The following is a 23,388-nucleotide window of genomic DNA, read 5'->3' on the forward strand; positions in this document are numbered from 1 at the left end:
AAGAGAAAATGGTGTATCTGAAGGCAAGAGGACATCTTATTCCCTTGACCATGCCACAACTAAATTGTCCCTCAGTATGAAAATAAACGATCATATGGGAAAAGATAAGCACCTTAGTTGTAACAGTTGACACATTAAAAAAAAAAAAACTGTGTTCTTGTTTTACTCTAAAAATCCCTTCTTTTAATCTAAATCTTATTATTCTGGATTCATTGACGATGGGAAATCTACAATCACTTGAGTGTTGCCATTCCGTTAGATAATACATGTCATTAGATATGCACTGCAATTAGGCAGTTTATGATTATTTTTTCTTTCTTATTTCATAGTGTCGTATTCTGGAAAGATAAACAGTAGTACATTCAGGTGCTGCTGGGCACAGCACAGGGTTTTGTCCTAAGTATTTTTCAAAAATGTTTGTTGAAAAATCAATAAATGAATTTAAAAGGGGGCCATTTCTCCAAGTCCTTTAAGGGTAGTTTCGGTCATACCTGGCTCTTTTAATTTTAGAACATCTGCTTTAAATGATACCTTAATTTGGCCTTGGCAGAATAAATTGAATGCTTAGAGAATGAAGCATATTTAGAGCAAAATGGCACCAACTCCCTATCTTAGAATGATGTAATCAACTGCCTCATGTAAGAAAGTTTTAACCTCACAATTCCTTTGGAAGTTAGAAAACCTGGGAACGATAAAAAGATATTACATACTTTCTTGTGTGTCCAGAAAATCACATGCATTTTAAATTTAGATATCTGACATGGAAATGTTACATGTTTGTGGCAGAATTAATTTTTGCTCTGTCAGAACTGACTTGATGCTATAGTTATTTTAAGCCCTAGAAATAAAGAAGTGTTATGGTTGCCAAATACTAGGTGCCATCTAGCGGCCACTGAGAATTAAGACAATGGTTCAGAAGAATTCCAAAGTATTCTGATTATCTTCCTTTTTCTTTTTTTACGGTGAGTTATATTTATCGCTTTCTGAATGATATAACCCATTTTGACCAGGTTTTAAGTTACTCAAATTTATATTCCTACAAGTGAAATTACCTTTAGGGCTATTGGTGTCTGGTTAGAATCTTAACCGGTTTAACATTTCAACTTCTGTGTTAAGAGGTTCTCTTACTTGATTTTAGAAGGGATATTACCATCTAGTACATTCTAATTAAAATGAATGTTAGAGATTATTTTGTTTTCCAAAAGTCTAAAATCTATGTTTTCCTTTTCTTCTCCAAATTTTATCTGAGTATAAATTGGGTGTGCCCTACAAAGGGTCAACTAGAAGTATTTGACTGACATTAATAATGCTCATAGTCATTTTGAATGTAGAAAATTAACAGCTTCAGATTTATACAGAATATATCTATAAAGTCTCATGAAAATCCTTAACATTTTAGAGTTCCCAAAGTTTGAACTAGAGAGAAATGTGGACAAAATCCAGTTCTGGTGAATGTTAAGAATTCTATTTCCAATAACTTGTTAGAAATAAAAGCTTAATATATTATAGTGCATCTAACGTTATGTTGTTGATAAGCATAATAATGTGATGCATTGCTTGATACTGCTACTTATTCTGATTAACAAAAATCTATAAAGAAATGGTAAATGAGATTACAATTCATTTTATCAGATCAAAGTGAAAACTGAGGCAAATTAACATTAATACCATCTTGGCATCTGGCATTTATATATATATGTTTACCATATAGTTTAAATATAACATATTCATTTTATTTTGGTAACAGTTATCACTCATTTCTGAGGAGTCAATTCCAACTTAGGAAGCTCTACATTAACGCTATAAAGCAAAGGTTTATTAAGGTTCTCTAATCTGGAAGGACATCACTTCTATGTTCTCCTGGTGAGTTAATAAGAAATAAAATATTTAGCACTTATGAAATATCATTTGTTTAGTAGAAATTATATATAAAATGCATGGGCAAAGGTTACCTTCAATCAACAAATACTTATTGAATATCTACTGTAAGCAAGGAGCTAGGGATGCATCTGTGAAAAAGATAGACAATGTCACCTTTAAGGGGATAATATTTTATGAGTAATATTTAGGAAAGATATTTGGTGGATAAGTGAAAAAAATAAACTCATGGTAGATTGGAAAAAAGGAGACTATTTAGATGTAAAATGGAAAAATAATTAAGGAGGTCTTTAACAATTTATTTGATGATTTGAAAAGGTTGGGAACTACTTATCTAGACCCATCTAGAAGCACTTAGAGATTTATATTCAGAGAGTAGTCCGGTGCAGTATTTTTGCTTATCATAACTAATGCCATTATTATGAGTTAACACCAGTCCCTGAGTTTTAAAAATCATATACTTATGAAAACAATAGCCCATCACTATAACTGTGTCTCACCATCTAAAGTTTTGAAGAGATTTGTGTAACCAGGATATTGAAATGGTCAACTCCGTAGGACATAACATGAAATTGTTTTGTTTTATTTTTTACCAATAACTGCCCCAACTAGGACTACGTTAAATCATACTTTCCTTCTGGGTAACAGACCTCCTAAGAATATCTGAGCAGATTTCCATACCTTTCCAGTCATTTCCAGCTATTAAAATCTCAGTCACACTTAGTGTAATTTATCTCCTCCCAGCGAGAACCTGAATCAGGGAAAGGGGAGGTGAACTGGCATGCTACTGCACTCTTTATCCTGCCTCTGATTCTAGACTCTTAAATTTGAGATCAGGTAGAAGGATTATGGAGAAAGGGCAAAAATCTCCTTCCTAAATAGGCACATGGTTGGAGTGTTGTGATGGGTGATGCTGCTTTCTTAGGTAACACTGTATGTGGGCAGTGATTGAAGCTGGTCCTCTTCTAGGAAATGTGCCTTAGCCTTATAGCTGCCCCAACTCAGTCTTGCCCAACTTCCTTTTATTTCCAGAATAAAACTCTAGCTCCAAAGCCAACTCTCAGCTTCTACTGCAGGGATCCCAAGATGATTCAAGTTCAAGTATCTTCAGTTGTGTCCACTTAATCAATAGGAATCTGATGCATCTTTGCCATGCCAAATAGTGGGGGTGGGGTTTTGATAGTTTGGAGGATATGGAGCGTAACACATGCTAAATTTAGAGAATGAGAGGAAGACCTGACTCGAATACTAATACTAATAATTCCCAAATAAAGGGGAGAATAGTAGTAGTTAGGTATTGTGGTGAAGATTAGGATGTGTGATACATGAAATCGTTGCCTAATTTATGATGGAAGTGACCTTTGATTCCCCAACACTCTTAGGTGTTTTTAATACACAGGTATAGCCTAAGGAAGACAACAGGCAGTAAGCAGTGTCATTTAAACTTTTTAAGTTGAAGACCCACCGGCTGCTTCCAGATTCAAGTTACCAGATTCCAAGGAATCTTGAATACCAGAAACTGGAAAAGGTTGAGTGGAAAAGGGAGAACAGATGAATTCAGTTAAACAACCAAGTAAAGTGTGTCACTGACACTAGTAGCTGGTTATTTTAAGCAAAATTACTTATATAGATGCTGCTTTCAGGGCCATTCCATACCATGTAAAATCAGTTCTACAATACTTAACGTTTTTGCTGCAAAAATATGATGTTCTTATTAAAGAGGTGATGAATAAGTATAATCACTTTTGAAACTCTATGTTTTCTCTTTTGTTCATGTCTTACTCTAACTGTGAAACATGCATATTGAAACCATGTCTAGAAAATCATTTTGAGTTCCTTAGAGAAAATCATCTATAAATACAAGGGTTTATCATTATTACATAGTGGGTGTTAGACAATAAAAAAGCCCACATGATTCATTTGTATTTGCATGGCACTTTATTTATTTTTAGTTCAATTGTCTTTACAATGACATAAGATGCCATTATGGGAAATAATGCTCTATTAAATCAGAGCCTACAAATATCCGTGTGAATAATCTATGAGCACTCTAGATCACACCTGATTAATGCCAGTATAATTGTGAATACAGCTTTAATGCTGTAAGAAAGTTGGTTCTACTTATTTATCTTCATTATTTTTTATGATGGCAGTAAAGAAGAAGAAAGACTGACTATGGAAATTTTGCTGGTAACATGCTTAAATTCCAATTTTCATCAATGTTACACTACTTGTTCAGGTGTGGAAATACGGCACCTTTATTCTGAGATGTCTTGTCTCATTTGGGAATAGAGAAATGATATTTACAAATATGCTATAAAATATTACTCATTTTGTCTTGGTGTAAATTCCTCTGAAGTGGATTATACACACTCCAACATTCTTAAAATTAGGTAAATACAATAACACTTGCTTGAGACAAAAGCAATATAAAGTAAAACTACTAAAGGTAGTTACGGGAAGGGGAAAATGTATTCCAGGGAGTAAACAAAAAATATATATATAATAAAATTATTTAAAACAAAATCAATATAAGTTAAATTTAGTAATGGCTAGGAAGGGAAAGGTGTATGTCTGGAAGTAGTAGCAGCAGGGAAAGAAAGGCAGGAATTGAAGAAAAACCTCTTTTAAAAATTTCCATACTATTGCCTTTTGTCCTCCTCTTTACTGGAGACTAGATAGAAAGGAGGTAAAGACTAGCATTGGGAAAGTTTAAGATTGTTGATTCTTTTAAAAATTAAATTGAGACATCTGCTTAAATTTAAAAGACAGGCTTCTTGTGTTTATTTCCTACACCTACTTAAATGCCATAAAAATTACAGAAGGGAAATAGTAAAGTGTTAGAAATAAAGGGAAAATAAAGCTGGGAGAAGAAAATGAATGAAAGCTTTCAAAAGTTTTAAAAAATGAACAAAAGGTTTCAACACAGTTTTTAAAAATGAACATCAGAAGGATAATTGAAAACTAAAGGGGGAATTGAGGCAGTTATCAGATAAATGTCTAAGGAGGGGAAAGGAAGCAAAACAGCAAGAGAATTTGTTTCAAGAACTCCTGAAAACACAGCAATTTGAAGCACCAGCTATGAGAAAAGATGGAGGATGAGACTGATGGTCGTATTCAGAGGAATCAGGGCACTCTCCTCATATGGTGAATCAAGACAGACCCAGGACAAAGGCACATCGTTAAGACGTTTCAGGACACCATAAAGATGTTCTCAACAAAGGAATAAAAAGAAGGTCCCCAAAGTGACAGGCAGGACAGGTCACAAACAGTAACAGGAAACTAGAATGCAGTGGGAATCCTCTCAAGAATAACACTGGAAATTAGGAAACAATGGAGCAATATTTTCAAATTTCTGAGGACAAGTTGTTTTCTATTTTATAGAACTACCCAGCCAAACTATCAATAGCCAGTAAAAGTATCAATCAAACATGAAAGTAGAATGAAGATATTTTCTAATGTGCATAGGCAAAAATGTATAATTCCAATACATCTTTTCTCGGGAACCTAATAAAGGGTAACTATCTGCAAAATGTAAACTAAAGAATAGGGAAAACCTAGGATTTAGGAAATGAGTGACTCAAAACAGAAAATTGATGAAGGTAAGTCCTAGGATGACAGCTCTATTTCAGGCTGAGAGAAAATCAGTCCAAACTGGAGAAAAAGGAAGATATAAGGAAAAGGTCTTCTCTAGGGAAGAAAATGGACCTAAGATGAGTTTGAACATTTGGAAAAATACTGTTAGGTGTTTGACAGATCTATCAAAATATTGGGCAAAAAACTTAGTGAAAGCTACATCACCCATCACTAAAATTAATAATAAGTACCTAGACAGCTAAGCAAACAAACAATTAAATGTTCTTCGTGAAAAAGAAATTCTAATTCATTACTTGGGTCAGCTCAGCACTGAAACGAGTTGCATGGTCTTAATATAAACACTGACTATTGATTAAACCAAATATACAGACAGCAAGGAGGGAGCAGAAGTGAGTGAGTGGAGGTGTATAGTAGTTTAAAAGAGTTAACTAATTAACTAGCCATAAATTAGGAAGTTAAATTGATATTGTATGATACTGGTAATTCAAGCATATCTAATATAAATGTAATATTTAGGAATATTTAAGTTAATACCTGAAGAAATAGCTAAGAAAGTTGAAAGATCCTGCCTTAAAGTGTAGGACTGGTGATGGTGGTAAAAGGGTTGGGTAGGAAACTAACAGCTTTGTAAATATAAGTAGCTTAGTCATTGGTAAATTGTTAACTCTATATATGCATCACTTTGATCAAAATAAAACTTACTTTATACAATTACAATTACTGATTTGAGCATCTCCATTTGGAAGTTATTTCAACCACAAACTCAATGGAATATTACTTGCATATGTTAAAGCATTCTGTATCATCCATATAAAGCAAATCAACAAATACCCAGGATGGCAAAGTATTAGGCAGTATGTTTAGTAATACCATGTTACTGCAATTCTCTTCTTATACCTGGGTAAGTTCCACAAAGTAGAGCTGGTCTATTTTTAGATATGATAACTTTGCCTGAAAATGTAATTATTTTAGAAGACTTCTCAATTGCCTTCTGGGATTTTTAACTTTGCCTATTATAACAGTAAAAACAAGCAAAAAAACAACAAAAAAAAACTAATGTGAATGAAAGAAGGTAAGGTTTAAAGGTATGCTACTCCTCAGACCTCCAAGAATTCCTCAACGCCTACATTCTTAAAGATATCATATGATCTCTCTGATCTCTACTCTCATTAAGTGTTTTCTTAGTGTAAATGGACAAAGCCTTCTGCTAGGAGCTGGGCTTAAGATCTGACCTTTCTATCAGTGACATTAAATTTCATTCAGTTACTTTCTGGTCAAGAAATACATCTCAGATATCACACTGATTTGAAAAGATCTCATTGAAAAATATTAAGGCATTATAAATAATTTTTAAATGATAGAATAAAGATGTTCTTTTTGTTACAGAGAGTCCTTATGGGCTAGTTTTGGTTACATTGATAAAAGAAGGAGCCCATTAGACTGAGATATCGCTAATGGCATGGTGACCTATATAAGGAAACCAAAATCTAAGCCTGTAAGTGCCCCAAGGTTACAAAGTTGAAACCTACGGACACTTGATCACAAACAGCCAACTAGGCCTTAAGCTATAGCCAATCAATAATTTCCTTACTTTGCTTTCATCTTTTTTCTTTTTTTTAAGAAACATCTCCCTCTGAGCTCCTGTGGGGTTCAGTGCTCCTAACCACTGTCAGTTTCGCACTACTTTGTTCAAATCAATTTTTGCTCAGACAAACTCAGCATTTTTAATATGCCTCCATTTATCTTTCAATATTCCCACTACATTTGTTTGGTCAGTTTTAATTTGAAAATTAAATAGTTTGAATAATAGTTCTTTCGAAACTTTGAAAAAGTAGTTATGTTACATACATCAATCCATAAAAAAAGGAAGGCAGCCTCAAAAACTGTATTCAATAGCTGGTATTATCACCCTCTTACAGTTCAGAATAAGGCCTGATGTCATATTTTTGTGTCACTGTATCAGTAATAGTTCTGCTTACTCCTAAAAATATTTATTGGTTTCCTCCCTTATGAAACAGTATTTTTTTTCCTTCTTGTGGATGAGAAAAACAGCTAACCCACTGAAAAACAGTCCAGAATTTTGTGTAAAGAGAAGATGAGGCACAGGTTGATTCAGAAGGATTATTCCCAGAACAACCTTGGTAGTAATTTATTGAACTGCCTTATTGAGAGGATGCATTATTTGGGGGCAGCAAAACATACAGTTCAAGAATGTGATAGGGCTTGTCAACTGAAAAACAAAACAAAACAAAAAAACCCCACAAGGTAATTTGAGTTTATTCAGTATCTTACTGAGGACTATAGCCCAGGAGACAGGTAGCTCTGAAGATCTGTTCCAAAGAGGTAAAGGGAGAGGCCAGTACATGTGATTTTGGCTAAGGAGTACCTCAATTCAGTATACATCTCAGTAGAAGGTTACTGCCAGTCACAAGGAATAGACACCTCAGTTGATGATTTTAGGGCTTTTCTAGGTACGGAAAAATGCAAGAGTCCAAGTTCATAAACAATTTTCTTTCCTGAAATACAACGATTTTAAGGCCTGTATTTTCCCAAAAGCCTGGAGTGCCTCATCCTGTTCTTCATCCTGAATTCCTTTCAGGGTGCACTGTAGGTCAGCAACTGCAGAGGCTCATGATTTAGTCCTTGTCCAACAGGATGGTGGGCAACATTCTTTGTTTTGAAGACTTAAAATTTTTGTCATCTTGACAATTGGCTCAAACACTCCCCTTAGAATTATCTTTTACCTAGCTATTTCATAGCTCCTCTGATGTATGTTCAAATGTTTGATTTTTCAACTTCGTGTTAATCCTTTTTAATAAGAACCCATGCAGAGTATATATGGGTTGTTGCTTTCTGGGGTATTGCATTCAATTTTATAATTTTGTAGTGGGAGTATGATTGTATTTCCAAAGTTGTCAGGTTAAATTTATATTTTGTGTTTCTGGTCATTTAGAATTTTTCATTGTTTGTATAAAAGACTCTAATGGCTATAGCCAACTTGGCCATACCTTCCGTTTTATCCCATAGGGTGTCAATAAATTCTATCAATCAGTTGTACCTCAAACATTGAAATATCTTTTTCCTTTGTCCCAGAGACTAGAATCTCACGTTAGAAGAGAGTGATTCTAACAAGCCTACTTTATTTTAATCCATGTATCCTTGAACATAATTTAAATTAGATATTTGAAGACTTGAAGAATCTCATTGATGGAAGGGGCACTGGAGGCTACCGACTGCAATCCCATTCCAAAACTGAAATCTACTCAAGGAATCCAAAGAAACGAAGTGGGACAGGAGACCTCCCATGGAATGCCCCTCATAGGAAGGGATATTCATTCATCAACTTCTTAATTCCTTTATTCACTCATTTACTTATTAAGTATTCAGTCTTGTTCAACACCTCTTTTGAATTTAAATTTAAAAGAGTAATTACAAATAATCATTATCTAACAGGTGGTTCTGTTCACAGACCATCTTAGATGTTGGTATTATGATACTGTATACTTTAACAGCAAATACAAATTAAAGATAAGAGGCTTAATTTTCCCTGTTAAAAACTGGGAAAGATACGCCCCTTTTCCATTTCTTAGAGCATTTTCTTTTGTAAACTTGTAATTGTAAATTCTTTCTCTGCCCCTTTGAGATATATGTAAATCTTTTTAAAAGCCTCTTGCTAGTTTTACAACCCAGAAATATCTTTCTCAGGGGGGGCCTGTGATCCATCCCTTTGGAATGTAAACATCAAGGGAGACAGTGCCCCTATCTCCTGGCTTCTGTGGGCGGTAGGAGCTTAACTCCAGTTGCAAAACTACCTCCTGTCATAAAGATATGAGAAACTTGTTTTTCCTTCATGTAAACCTAATTACCAGGTAAATTTAGGATGAATTGTGTATGACAAATGGTGCTGTCAAGTTCTTTTACTTGAGAACTAGCTATTGTTTATCTTGAAAACCTTTACATAATGGGTCATATCTGCGTGGCTATATGAAAGAGTGAGATTTCTTTCTGTTTTTGCAATCTCTTAGCAGATTGCCTGTGATGTACATGACATCCTGGTTTTATGCTTATTCAATAATAGGATTGTTTTCTTTCTCTTCTACCTTTGTGGAGAGGTTTTCTGAGTTGGGAAGATTTTGCTTTTAATTACATTTCTCCAACAATACTTAAATGCTTTCCAAGAAGGGCTGTTAATATGAGTCACTTGAGGGACTTATAAACAAATTCCTTCCACAGACCTGCTGAGTTAGAATTTCTCGGGGTCTAAGAATTTGTGTTTAAAAATAAATGCTCCCTGGTGATTCTGATGGATGGGAATTGGGATTCTGGGCTAATTTGATTATTTGTATTGACTTATATAAACATCTACTAAGGCATGTGAGACATTTTGTGTCCAACAAAAAGATAAACTACTCAAGATCAGAGGCCCTACCTTATTTGAGTTTTGACTTTTATATACAATCAGGCCATAATGGTGCATGGCATATAATGGTGACTCAATGAATCCTGCTCTGTTTGCTGGCATTTTGACAATGACACAGTAAAAAACTTCTATAACTTCTCTCAGAAATCCACCCTAATTTCTCTTTTTTATCCATCTTTAGCTACTTATCATCAATTCCTGATAGTCCACTGAAGTCCCATCATTCCTTGTTAGCATATTTAACATACTACATTATAAACTTAAGTTTTCAAAATATACATTTACCCTAAATTATTATTATTTAGGTCCATCTAGTTTGTTCATATTTAATTACCATAATAAAGCAAAAAGCAAAACAAAACATTTGGATCATTTTTCTTAATTTTCTGGTAGTTGTGAAAAATGATACAGTACCGTAAAATATTTTTAGTTATATGGGATCTTTTATTTTAAACTGTTCACTTATTTATTAATGTAATACCATAATTTATGAGATTCATACATATTATATTCTATGGATGGGTACATTTATTTTGCACAGTAACCTGTGTTGGGACTATAAACAAGAAAAAAGTAGTTTATTTACCTAAATACTTAAACTAACTAAAAAATTGAACTGCCAAATACTATATCAATAATCAAGTTTATTTCTAACTTTCCCTCACTCACCTTAATACAAGTCTTATTAGGACAAAGTTTTCCAAACTAATGTATATGTTTATATTTGGGTTTATTATTAACGATATGTTTTTATTATTCTGCCCAATTCTTTTTTAAACAATGGGAAACCTTGTCGTGTAAGGAGGATTGGAGTGTCACAACCATTTATTGATTGGAAATAAACTACATTATGTAATTTTTGACAGTTTCTCTCAAGATTTCCTGGGTCGAACTCATCAGAATTACTCATTGTTAAAGTAGCGCCTCAGGGTTTAGTTCCTGGACTCTATTTTTTTAAATAGTTATTTAAAACATAGGTTCATTTAGAGGCAAATTGTAATTATCCAAAATTTTGCTGATATGTGTGTGGATGTATGGATGTGTTTTTATAAACTGTGCTGGCTTATGCAACTTCTAAAAGAATCTTCAAATACAGTATTATCAAGTTGAATATTACCTAATTAACCAATAAGGCCTAACAGACTGGGAGGTTATCAGGAGACAGTCATAGCCCTCAGGTGCTGTGAGGCGCTGGGTGCAGCTATGTGCCTCTAATTCCCCAGGGGTGTGATTAGCTCATGATAACAATGCTCCCTTGAGTTGTTTTATTGCTTTTCTAAAAAGTCTTTATTGTGGAGACAATGTTTATTTTTATGCAGGAGGAGGTTGGAGTTGACAGTTTAGACTGTTGAGTGAATAGCAGTTCATTCTGACTTGAGCTACATGCCATGACAAATCTGCTCATTTAGAATGCTTCCCAGCCAAACTGGATGTTTTGACTACCTCAGTACTTCTGCAATGAAGTCCAGCTTCCATACAGGATGGTTGTAAAATTGTGTTTTCAAGTTATGGGTGCGTGTTCTCTAAAATTAGTAAGTGATCCATTTTGTAGAATAGCTGCTTGTGAAAGACTGACCAGTGATTCAGTACAGAACAATACTCTGTGTATGCAAATGAATGGCCCTGAACCCCAGGATTAAAGACATCAGCTGATGTGGGGAAAAAATACAAATGAATACAGGTGAAATTGTGAGACAGACAACAGAAAGCTTTACTTCCCCTTGATGCCTTTCTGTTTCCTCCCCATAAATCCAACCCAGTGGCTTTCCAGGTCAAGCAGAATAAAATCTAAACTTTTCAATATGATCTGAAAAGCCCTGTGGACTTAAAAAAAAAACCCCCAAACCCTCAATGATAAGGGTTGTGAGTTGAGTTTATTCAGTGTCTTATTGAGGACAATAGCCCGGGAGACAGACTCTCAGAAGCTCTGGGAAACTGTTCATAGAAGTAATGAGGAGGTCAGTATATATACACAATTTTTGGTGAAAGGTATGGGTAATCAAGCACACATCTTGGTAGGGGTTTGCTGCTAGTCACGAGAAACAGATATCTTAATTAATGGTTTTTCTAAATACAGGAAAATGCAAGAATTTGGGTTCATAAAATTTTCTCCTGGATATGTCTATCTGAAGGTCTGTAATGTCAGTTTTCCCAGAGTACAGAGTGCCTCATTCCTGATCTCTGCCCTGAATTCCTTTCAGGATGAGTTGAAGGTCAGCAATGATGGTGGCTATTGACTCAGTCTGTGTAGAGCCAAATGACAAGTGACATTTAGTTGGCAGCTTCACATGAGCTAGTCCCAACAACTTCTCAGACCTCATCGTTTACCACCTCATAATATGCTAACTCTGCAGTCTTTCTTCTCTCTCTTGAAAAGACCGAGGCATTTGCACTTACTATTCTCTCTGAAATGAAACATTCTTTCCCCAGGTGACCTGGCTGCCTCTTTTCTCCATTCCAGTCTCAGCTGGGATATCACCATCTCTGAGAGACCACCTCCCTAAAACCAGCATCTCACACACATTCTACCCCATTGCCCCGTTTCAGTTTCTTCATTGCACATATTAATCATGGAAATTATATTATTAACTTGATTGTCTGAATTTACCAAGTAGAATATAATTTCATGAGGGCAGAAACTGTCCCTCTTGCTCACATTTATAACCCCAGCTTCTAGAAGAGTGCCTTCCATGTAATAAACAGTCATACCAATATAGGTTTAATTAATATATATCCAATTTGTTACCACTGTATAACTTTTTAGTTGCCTATTTATCATCCATTTTTCTTCCTTATTCCTAACAGAGTTCCTAGGTTGCCCTTTTCATCCTTTCTCCTGCAGCTGATCTGTCAGGGCAAATTGGACCAACGCCAGTTTCAGGCAATGAGTTCCCTTAGGCAGTGATCAAGGGATGGGCATGTGACCCTATTTGAGCCAATGAGACTTGATAAGGAATTTGACAGAGACTTCTGAGAAAGTTCTTCCTCACTTTTTGTAAAAGCTTCAAGAACATCTTTGCTTTTGTTCCTCTGATCATGGTCAATGGGAGTCATAAAACTCACATGTGATGAGTGATTTAAAAAAACTTCATTTAATCAAGAGTATTTACATCATATGTCAGATATAATTTCTTCAGTGTCAGAACTGAGAAACTGGACTTCCATGAGAATGTAAGTTTATTGTAAAGTTATTTTATGACGCTTCTAGGATCCTCTGATAGAGAGAAGCAAGGAGTGATCTTACCTAGAAGGCCATTTTGCATGTACAAACAAAATCAGGCAAATTAGACCGTAAAAAAAAATGAGTACACAGTCTCTATTTGTTTATTTATGTAAACAGTGCTTCATGTTTTATTCTGCAAACTCTTAAGTGTATTTACAATGTTTTGATTTCCCATTTTTACTAGCAGAGTAGGTTACTAAATAAACTATTTAAGAACACTAAATAAATGGTTTTATCTACTATGGTGTACCAGAAATGAATACTAAATTCTCCAGAATTTCTAAACCAGCCTTTGAATCTAAAAGTCAACATTAATAGGGAAAGTTTGGGGACCAAGAGGCGTAATATCTGAAAACTAAACATGATGTGTATGTCAGTAAAATAAATTAGAATTGAAAGAGAATGTATTTTGAAAACTAAACATGAACTGAATCTTAAATAGGAAACTAAGCATTTAATTTTGAAATATACAGAAACATATATAATGGATGCCATAACAATGGCTAGGCAAACTCTGTGTAAGAGTACTTATATAATGCCCCTCTCCCCCTAAAAAAGTTATAGTCCTTAGTCGTCCAGACTAAAATGTCATACACAGACTATTTACTAAGAAAACCTTGTAGCTCTGAATAATAATGATAGCAGCCAGCATGTAATAAGTGCTTACTATGTGCCAGGCATTGTTGTTCTAGGGATTTGTGTGCATTAACTCAACTTAATCTCTAACAACCTTAGGAGAAGAGGAAGTTATGCAGCAAGGGACAGTGATTGGGCAACTAGGAGAGGAGGGGCAAGATTTTAGCCTAAGCAGTCTGGCTCCAAAGTTTACCTGCAGAACCAAATTATGTGGAACCCAAGGCTGATCTGTAAACAAAAAGCAACAAAGCAGATTTTCAGCCAAAGAAGACTCCTCTAAGTGTGTCTTTGGACATGATCTTCATCATCTATTAGTCCAACTTCAGCAAATAAATTAATCATTACCTGTCTCCTGATGCAGAGGCTAGTACACTGAGAATACTCACTGAACTTAAGTAGCTTATAACACAATATGGTGGTTGTTGATATTATGCATTCTTAATTGAGTTGAAAAAAGCCACAGATATCATTTCACCATGGTGAATAAAATTAAAATAGCATAAAATGACTCTGGCATTTAAAAAACAATTTTCATAATTAATATTCTATTTGGTCCACAAAACTGTCTTGACCCCTTCTAAATTTTTATTTACTCTTATTAGGCAAGAAAGGCCATGCAAATGACCGTGGCTTGCATATCTAGAGATTTGCACCACAAAAATGTTTCCTATGAAACCAAATTAAATTACGTTTTGAAAATAGGGATTGATGTCATATGATGCAATGAGAAGGGCACATCAAGTTTGTGACATTCTTCCCCCAAATCCAATTAGCTCAATCCAATTGTGAGAAAACATCAGACAAACCCAAACGGAGAGGCATTCCTCAAAATACTGGACAATTCCTCTGCCAAAGTGTCAAAGTTATGAAAGATAAAGGAGAGATGGAGAAATCATCACAGATCAGAGGAGACTAAGGAGATATTATGACTAAATACAATGTGGTAACTTGAACTAGATCCTACAACAGAAGTAGAAAAATGGGAGAAATCTGAATAAAGACTGAGGTTTAGTTAATAGTTTTACATCAATGTTACTTAGTTTTAAGAAATACAACCTGGTTATAAAAAAAAAAAGTCAACAATTGAGGAAGATGAATAAAGGTTATATGGTAATATTTATGCAATACTTATATAAATCTAAAGTTACTTCAAACAAAAAGTTGAAATAAGTACAAAGAGATAAATAAATCCCCACCATCCCTCTCTCAAAAACGAGGGGTGAGACTATTTCTACATGAAGACTCAGATTGACTTCTGTGATTTGACTCCTTTCACACACAATGGCAATTATCAAAGTAAGTTTAGATGATCTTTCCCTCCCAAATGATCAAAAGTTAATACTGGTGCTCTTTTATGTTGGGATCAGATTGATTGCCTAGCTTAACTTGGATGCAGCATAGACACAGAGTGTAAACTTCACTACATGGCTCTAACAAGTGATTTGTTTAGGACCTAAGTACGTGTGCAGTCGTGTATGATTCAGTACATACAGGTCACTCTGAGAAACAAAGTTAGAGAATGTTTTTTATTGACTTTTCTCATTTGTACTTCATTGTAATGGTGATGATTTGAATATTTTTGTTGTTGTTCCTAAGGGTCCAATAGTAACACTGTGACTGGATCTTCCATAAAGTCGCCAAAAAATCAGATTTTTTTTCATTTGTATGACTTACACATTGGTACCATTGAAATGCATGCCTGTCTTTTTCCTTCCGTCAACAACCTCTCCCCACCTAAACTGCATACTTCTGTTAAATTTACCTTACATTCCACTTCTCGGTCCCACCTCATATCTCTGTTGTTTCAGTAAGAAATCATTTATAAGAGTAAACTAAGAATGCAAATTTCACTTTTGATTTTGATTTTATTATTCATTTTTCTCGTACTTATTTTCTTGTAATACTTAAGAACATACAAAAATATTGCCTAATCACACTTAAGAGCTAAAAACAATTAAAAAAATAATGTTAAATATTTATTATCAGGTAATAATGGTTCCATTTCCAAATCCCATCAAGTTCTCATTTCTGAAATGCTGTCGAGAGATTCTTTCCTGCATTACTATTAAGTGACCCTGTTCGCTTCACAGTCACAATCTTACATCTCTTCTGAAAATGGCATTAAATAAGGTGCAAATTTTCTAATGCATTTGCAAAAAAAAAAATATTTTCTTTTAATGACTCCTAATGAACCTCTGTTTTATGCAGGATGTGAAAAGTTGCCAAGATGTGTAAAACAATTAGGAAGACAAAAAGCATGAGTCTTAAAAAGCCATTTCACTTGGGCGATGTGTGTGAAATGCCAGAATAAGTCCTGAGGGAAAAATTAATTTTAATAAGCTTTTCGTCTTGCTTAGAGACTGTAAATTTAAGGCATGAAGAACTGTGTATTAATGTATTAGGAATCATATGAGAGTTTCATCCTGTAGAATAAATCTATTTTATCATCAGCTTGATACCTTACACTTGAACTATAGGGACATTTGGTTATTTACTAGAGAAAATGCATGTTATGTCTCCTAAAAGTGCACTACTGGGTAAAAAGTTTAAAAAAGGTGAAATCATAAATAATGTTCAATGTGAATTTATTTATTCATTATTAGAGAACACTGCTTATGCTAAACATTTTAATTTTCAGATCCAGTGAGGGATCTGAAAGCTTTTTCTCCCCTACAACAGCTAGCATTTATCAGGTATCTCCTAGAAGCTGGAAACTGTACTAATTTGCCAGCGTTTATTTATTTTATTTTATTTCAGCCTTAATTCAACACTGTAGGATAGATATTATCATAGAGATATTATCAGATAATTATCATACTATCTGAGAGGGTAAAAAGGAGACCTATGCAGAATTAATGACCAGTTCATGGTCCCATAGAAGGAAATGGCATGATTAATATCCCAATCTTGGACCTGACTATTTGTATCCTTAACTTTCCTTACAATATTATTCTAAAAGAGCAATTACATACATCAATTCAAAACTTTCTTCTATTCTAGACATGCAGTGCGGCCTGGGACCAAAACTTTTTCTTGAACTCAAGAAAGTACAGGAGCGCAAATTAAAAGTGAAAGATTTGCAGATATGTGAATTAAAAACAAAATATTTCTGTGTACATCCTTATGCTAATAACTATGAAAATGTCAATTAAATAGATGATTTGGGGAAAACTATATATTTATATAAATATGTATTTTTACCTCATAAATCCCAGATTTGGGACTTAAGAAACAGGCAACGTGGAAATGCCAATGGATGCAGATAAAAATAACCCAAACAAAAGCCTGCTCTCTCTAGCCCATGACCAAGTAAGGGGCAAGCTGGCAACAGAGAAAAATTTTAGAAAATAGCTGCTCTACTTTACCTAAGGACCATAGACAAAAATGGTGGCCCCAGTTCCATCTACACCAGCAAAGGCCATGTAGGGAGTCTGGAATTCCACCCATGTCAAGCCTTAATGAGGTGGCCCAACTTCTCCCTTACTAAGGTGGTGTCAGCAACAGCAAAGAAGGGATGGCTAATAAAAGAACTTCTCCAAACAGAAAGTAAATGATAAAAGAATTAATTTTGAAATATCAGGAAGGAAGGAAAAACACAATAAGCAAAAATACTGGTAAACAGAATATTCCCTTTTCCTCTTGGGTTTTCTAAATTGTGTTTGATTGTTGAAGCAAAAATTATAAAATTGTGTGATGTGCTTCTAAATGAATATAGAGGAAATACATAAAACAATTATATTATAAAGAAGGGAGAGGCAAAGGATGCAAAGGGAGCTAATATTTCTGCAGTTACTCAAACTGATACAATGATAATACCAGTAGAATGTAATATTAAGTAAACTATAGCTATTATCTGTCTATCTGTCCGTAGTAATAGCTACAACAATGTCCCCCAAAGCTATATATGCAAAGAGATCCATTCAAAAACGCTGTAACTAAATCAGAATGGAATTTTTAAAAAATGTTTAAACTTCGTAATCCATAGGGAGGCAGGAAAGGAAAACAGAAAAAAGAAATCATAGGACAATTATGTATACATTAGAAATGGGGAAAAGTTTTAAATCATTAATCTCAGGTCTCACCTAAAGAAACTAGAAAAACAAGAGCAAGATGAACACAAAGTGAATAGATGGAGAAAAAGAACAAAAATAAGAGCAGAAATCAATGACACTGAAAACAGTGAAACAATGAGGAATGTCAACAAAACAAAGATCTTGTTTTTGGAAAAGATTTGTGACGCTGAACAAACCTCCTACAAAAGTGACAAAGACAAAGAGAGAATACATAAGAGTAAAATCATAAACAGACTTACCCATGAATATGGCAACAGAAATGTTTAATAAAACATTAGAAAATATTATATATATTTTGTGTACTTCTATATACAGATACATACACTATGCATGTATGCATGTTTTTGAATGTATGCATATATATGGGTACACATAAACATATACGAAGAATTATTTGTTATTGCAAAGTTTTATCACATAATTTAATACATTAATTAAAATTAAAAATAGATCATCTCATTAGGGGCAGAACATTTTTGATAAAGTTATATTCCTTTTTCAATCCAAAAAGAAACAAACTAAAAATAAAAGGAGACTCTTAACCAGATAAAGGTTATCTAGTAAAAATCCGTAATATTATACCTAATGGTGAAATGTAAAAATCATTCCCTTTAAAATCAGAATGAGACAATATCTATTATCACTGTTTCTATTCAATACATTTCCAGCTTCCCACAATAGCAGCTAGAGAGGAAAGAGAAATGAAATTGTAGGATTTTGAAAGGAAGAAACGAAAGTATACTCATTTAGAAATGCTGTAGTGGGCTAAATATATAATGTAGCTTCATCATATTTATGTGGCTGCCCATCTTCTCTTCAATTGCCCTGAAAGTAGAAGGCTGAACTCATATTTCCAGCTTCTCTTATAGCTAAGATATCACCATGTGACAGCTAGATACATACATGCAAGAATCCTATCTGAAAGTGAATTATGTGAGGAAACATGTTTTTGGAGAGTTTTAACTTATGCACTCATTGGCACTGCAGAGGCACCATGAAGATGTCAATTCTATCAAAATTCATCTAGAGGTTCAATCAATTCCAATCAAAACACCCACAGAGATTTTTATGCAATTTGACGAACTAATCCTAAAATCTGTATTTAAGAGCAAAGGTTTAAGAATAGTTAAGATAATTTTGTAGATGATTAACAAGGTAGAAGGATTTACCCTATTAGCAAGAAAGACATATTAAAGTTATAAAAAGTTATTACAAAACAGATAGACAAATAGGCCAATGAATAGGATAGAGAGCCACAGAATAGACCAACTTGAAACATGAAAACACAATACAGAAAGGAATTGTTATTCAATAAATGGTGCTTTAGTAATTGGCTATCTCCATAGACCAAAAATCCAGTTAGTTGTCTATATCAAAAATCAGGTCAGGTAGAATAAAGATGTAAATAATAATGGCAAACACTTGATGCTTATTATGTGCCTGGTACAATTTTAAGCATTTTACATATGCCAACAGTCCTCATAACAACCCTGTGGAGTAATTACTATTAATATCATTCCCAACAGCCTATGGAATGGAGGAAAATATTTGCAAATGATGAGACTGACAAAGGCTTAATTTCCAGGCTATTCAAATAACAAACTTAATAACAAAAAACCAAACAACCTAATCCAAAAATGGGCAGAAGACCTAAACAAGCAAGTCTCCAAAGAACATACAAATGGCCAATAGGCACATGAAAAAAAATGCTCAATATCACTATTAGAGAAATGCAAATCAAAACTACAATGAGGTATCACCTCATAGCAGTCAGAATGGTCATCATTCAAAAGTCCATGAATGATAAATGCTGGAGAGGATGTGGAGAAAAGGGAACCCTCCTACACTGCTGGTGGGAATGTAGTTTGGTGCAGCCACTATGGAAAACAGTATGGAGATTCCTCAAAAAACTAAAAGTAGACTTACCATATGACCCAGCAATCCCACTTCTGGGTATATCTGGAGGGAACTCTAATTCAAAAAGATACATATGCCCCAGTGTTCATAGAAGCACTATATACAATAGCCAAGACATGGAAGCAACCTAAATGTCCATCAACAGATGACTGGATAAAGAAGATATGGTATATTTATACAATGGAATACTATTCAGCCATAAAAAAGAATGAAATAATGCCATTTGCAGCAACATGGATGGACCTAGAAATCATCATTCTAAGTGAAGTAAACCAGAAAGAGAAAAACACTGTATAATATCGCTCATATGTGGAATCTGAAAAAAAAAAAAGGAAAAAAAAAAAGGGCACTATGAACTCATCTATAAAACAGAAACAGACTCGCCGACATAGTAAACAATCTAATGGTTACTGAGGAAAGGTGGTGGGAAGAGATAAATTTGGGAGTTTGAGATTTACAAATGTTAACCACTATATATAAAAATACATTTTAAAAAAGTTTCTGCTGTATAGCACAGGGAACTATGTTCAATATCTTGTAATAACCTTTAATGAAAAAGAATGTGAAAATGAATATATGTATGTATATGCAAGACTGGGACATTGTTCTGTATACCAGAAATTGACATATTGTAACTGATTTTAAAAAATCTCCCATTTTAGAGAAAACTGAGACAAAATATGTTAATTAAATTGTCCCAGGTCACAGAGCCCTATGCAGAAGAGTTGTGATTTGAACTAAAGTAATCTGCCTCTTGAATCCCTGTTTAAACCACCACACTGTACTCCCCCTCTTTCACATGAAAAGTGAGGACAAATTTCTTGAACAAGATTAAAGAAGTGCAAACCATAATAGAAAAGGTTGTGAAAGGAAGCAAAATTTGCCACCCCAGAATATGTCTCTTTGGTATAAGGATTATTTTAAGCTATTTATTAAAAAAAGAGCAGACACAGGAAAAGTTCTAAAAACTGAGTAGAAGTTACACTTTTGTAAGAGACATTTACATTTATAAGCGTAATCTCCATTAGTAATGCTTTTTTCCTCTGTACCAGGGAGAGAATGATGACTAAATCTCTGGAAACTCATCAGTGCAGAAGACCATGACAGAAACCTGCATAACGACCTTATCCTGTTTACTGTGCTTTTCCTGACAGCCACCCCCTCCAGAACTGGCTCCTCCTCACAACATCCTTTGTCGTTGGCTGGAAATGGTACTTAAGGTGGTAGTTTGTGCCATTTGGGGGAGTTACACAGTTTTCCTGGACCTCTCTCACATACACAGAAGGTAAACACTGTAAAACAAAGAATGTTGCCTGCCATCTAGTTCTACAAGAATCAAGCCACTGCATTTGCTGACTCTCAGTACACCCTGAAAGGAATTCAGGACAAAGATCTGGGTGAAGTATTCTGTGTTTTGGACATATGGGCCCCAAGATAGTTGAGATGCACATCTAAGGAAGAATTTCAATGGCCCCAGATTCCTGCATCTTCCCATACATAGATAAGCACTACAAGAATTAACTTGAGAAATCTGGGTTTTGTGTGTGTCTGTCTGTGTGAGAACAGCAGTAATCTTTCACCAAGATGTATGCTTGACTACCTGTATAACCCAGTCCCACCCCTCAAAAAAGTTATCTATATGGGCTTCTCTCCTACCTCTTCGAAGCAGTTCCTCAGAGCTATATAAGCGACTGACTCCCTGGCTATAGTCCCTGAAAAAAACTGAAACTCACTGCTCTTACATTGTGTGTGTGTGTGTGTGTGTGTGTTTTCAGTTGACACCATACTATTCAACATCTATGAAATTTTTTTTTCCTATTAATTGTCTTTTATTATGGGGGGGGGTGGTCCTCAGCCAAAAACCTATAAGGGTAGAGCGAAAATTAGTCTTCCTATCCTAGAATTGATACTTGGACTACATTAAATTTAAGCTCTTCTTTTCATCAAAAGACCACAAAGACAGTGAAAACACAAGCTACAAAAGTGAAAAGACATGTATCTTTTCTGACATATATCCCACTAAAGAGCTCCAATAATTAATGAGGCAAATAACACAATTCAAAAATAAGCAAGTGACAGAAAATCATTTCACAAAAGAGGAAACCTGAATGGCTAATAAACATTTAAATACTTTCAAAGTTATTACTTTTTAGGGAAATGTAAATTTTTAAATGACTTGGTCTTACTCATGAGATTGGACGAAATTAAATATCTGTCATTCCCAGGAGCTGGCCAAAACCTAAAACAAAAAGGTACTCTCATATTTGCTAGTAAGAGTATAAAATAACCACTTTGGAAAGCATTTTGGCAATAATTAGTAAAGTTGAAGCTCTTCAAAATTTGTGATCTAATAATTTCACTCCAGTATCTGCTCTCTGAGACACCTCCTGCATTGTGTGTAAAAGTATTAAAAAATGGAAACATCAATTGTTAGAGCAAGCACATAGCTAGATATGCGCAGAGAAAGGGGAAACAGGCCAAATGGCAAGAATTGGGCAAAAAGGAGGGGCACAAGCCAAACGTAAGAAACCCTATATCATGAAAACAATAGGGGCCCCCAGGCAGAGAGAAATAGCAGGAACCTCTGGGCTGATAAGTGGTCACGCATTTTGGAGTGACAAATGGCCAGGAGGCTGACAAAGGTTGGAGAAGGCAGAAATTTCCAGTGTTTGAATGTAACCTTTTGCTCATTATGCCCTCATTAAATAAAAGTAGCCTTGCAGAGTAGAAGTACCCATGATGCACCAACACCATGACACTTCCAATCCAGATAAAACAAGGACAAAAATCCCTCCTCCCTTAGGGAAGGTGGAGTTGGGGTGAAAATCAGGGAAATTGACCCCAAACCCTTCCCTTCCCAATGAATATTCTACTCGTTTATTTTTACACCCTATGTAACCAACTTGCCAAAGAAACTCAGGGCAGCTACTCACTTGAGCCTGCCTGTTCTTCCCTTGAGAGTGTACTGTCTACCCCTTAATAAATCCTCCCTTTACTTTCTTAACCTCCACGTCCCATCTCTGAATTCTTTCTGCAATGGGGTAAGAACCTAGTCACCACAAGCAACACAATGATTATAAAAAATGGAAACATCTATGACTATCAAGAGGAAATTCGACAAATAAAATTAGAATATTTCTACAGTGGAATACCATATAACAGTTAAAATGAATCAACAGGAATAGAGTTCAGAAACAATGAGTAACAGAAGCAGGGTGCAGAAAGATCTGTACAGTGTTAAATTTTATATAAAAGTAAAAACATGCAGAGGAATACCACAGCTTATTCAGGAATACAAGCAGGATGGTGGTTACCTCTGAGGCAAAGAAGAGAAATGTGTTTGTTCAGGAAGAAACAGAAGGGAGTTTCAAAGGTATCTGTGATACTTTATTTGAGTTGCTTGATTTATTATTTTCCATACTTTTTTGTGTAGGTATGAAATCTCGTATGACAACAAAAGCAAACTTAAGGAAATCTTGCCTTAACAGTTTCTGCTTGAAAGCGCAGACTTCACTGCAATCTGACTTGGGAAGAATATCTCCAATCTGAGAAGGTCAGCTCCCTGAGGGATTCCTGTTTGATGACAGGTTTTCCAAGCTTAAAGGGCTTGAAACAAACTCTCATTCTCTGATAGTCTTATTTCA

General features: G+C 34.8%; 1 protein-coding gene across 1 annotated transcript in view; it reads right to left on the reverse strand.

Moving 5' to 3' along the window:
* FOXP2 (forkhead box P2) overlaps positions 1-23,388 on the reverse strand; it is a 1,129,496-nt gene that overhangs the window by 693,216 nt on the left and 412,892 nt on the right. The window lies entirely within an intron of this gene.

Source organism: Camelus bactrianus, chromosome 7, assembly GCF_048773025.1.
Source record: "Camelus bactrianus isolate YW-2024 breed Bactrian camel chromosome 7, ASM4877302v1, whole genome shotgun sequence".
NCBI classification, from domain to species: domain Eukaryota; kingdom Metazoa; phylum Chordata; class Mammalia; order Artiodactyla; family Camelidae; genus Camelus; species Camelus bactrianus.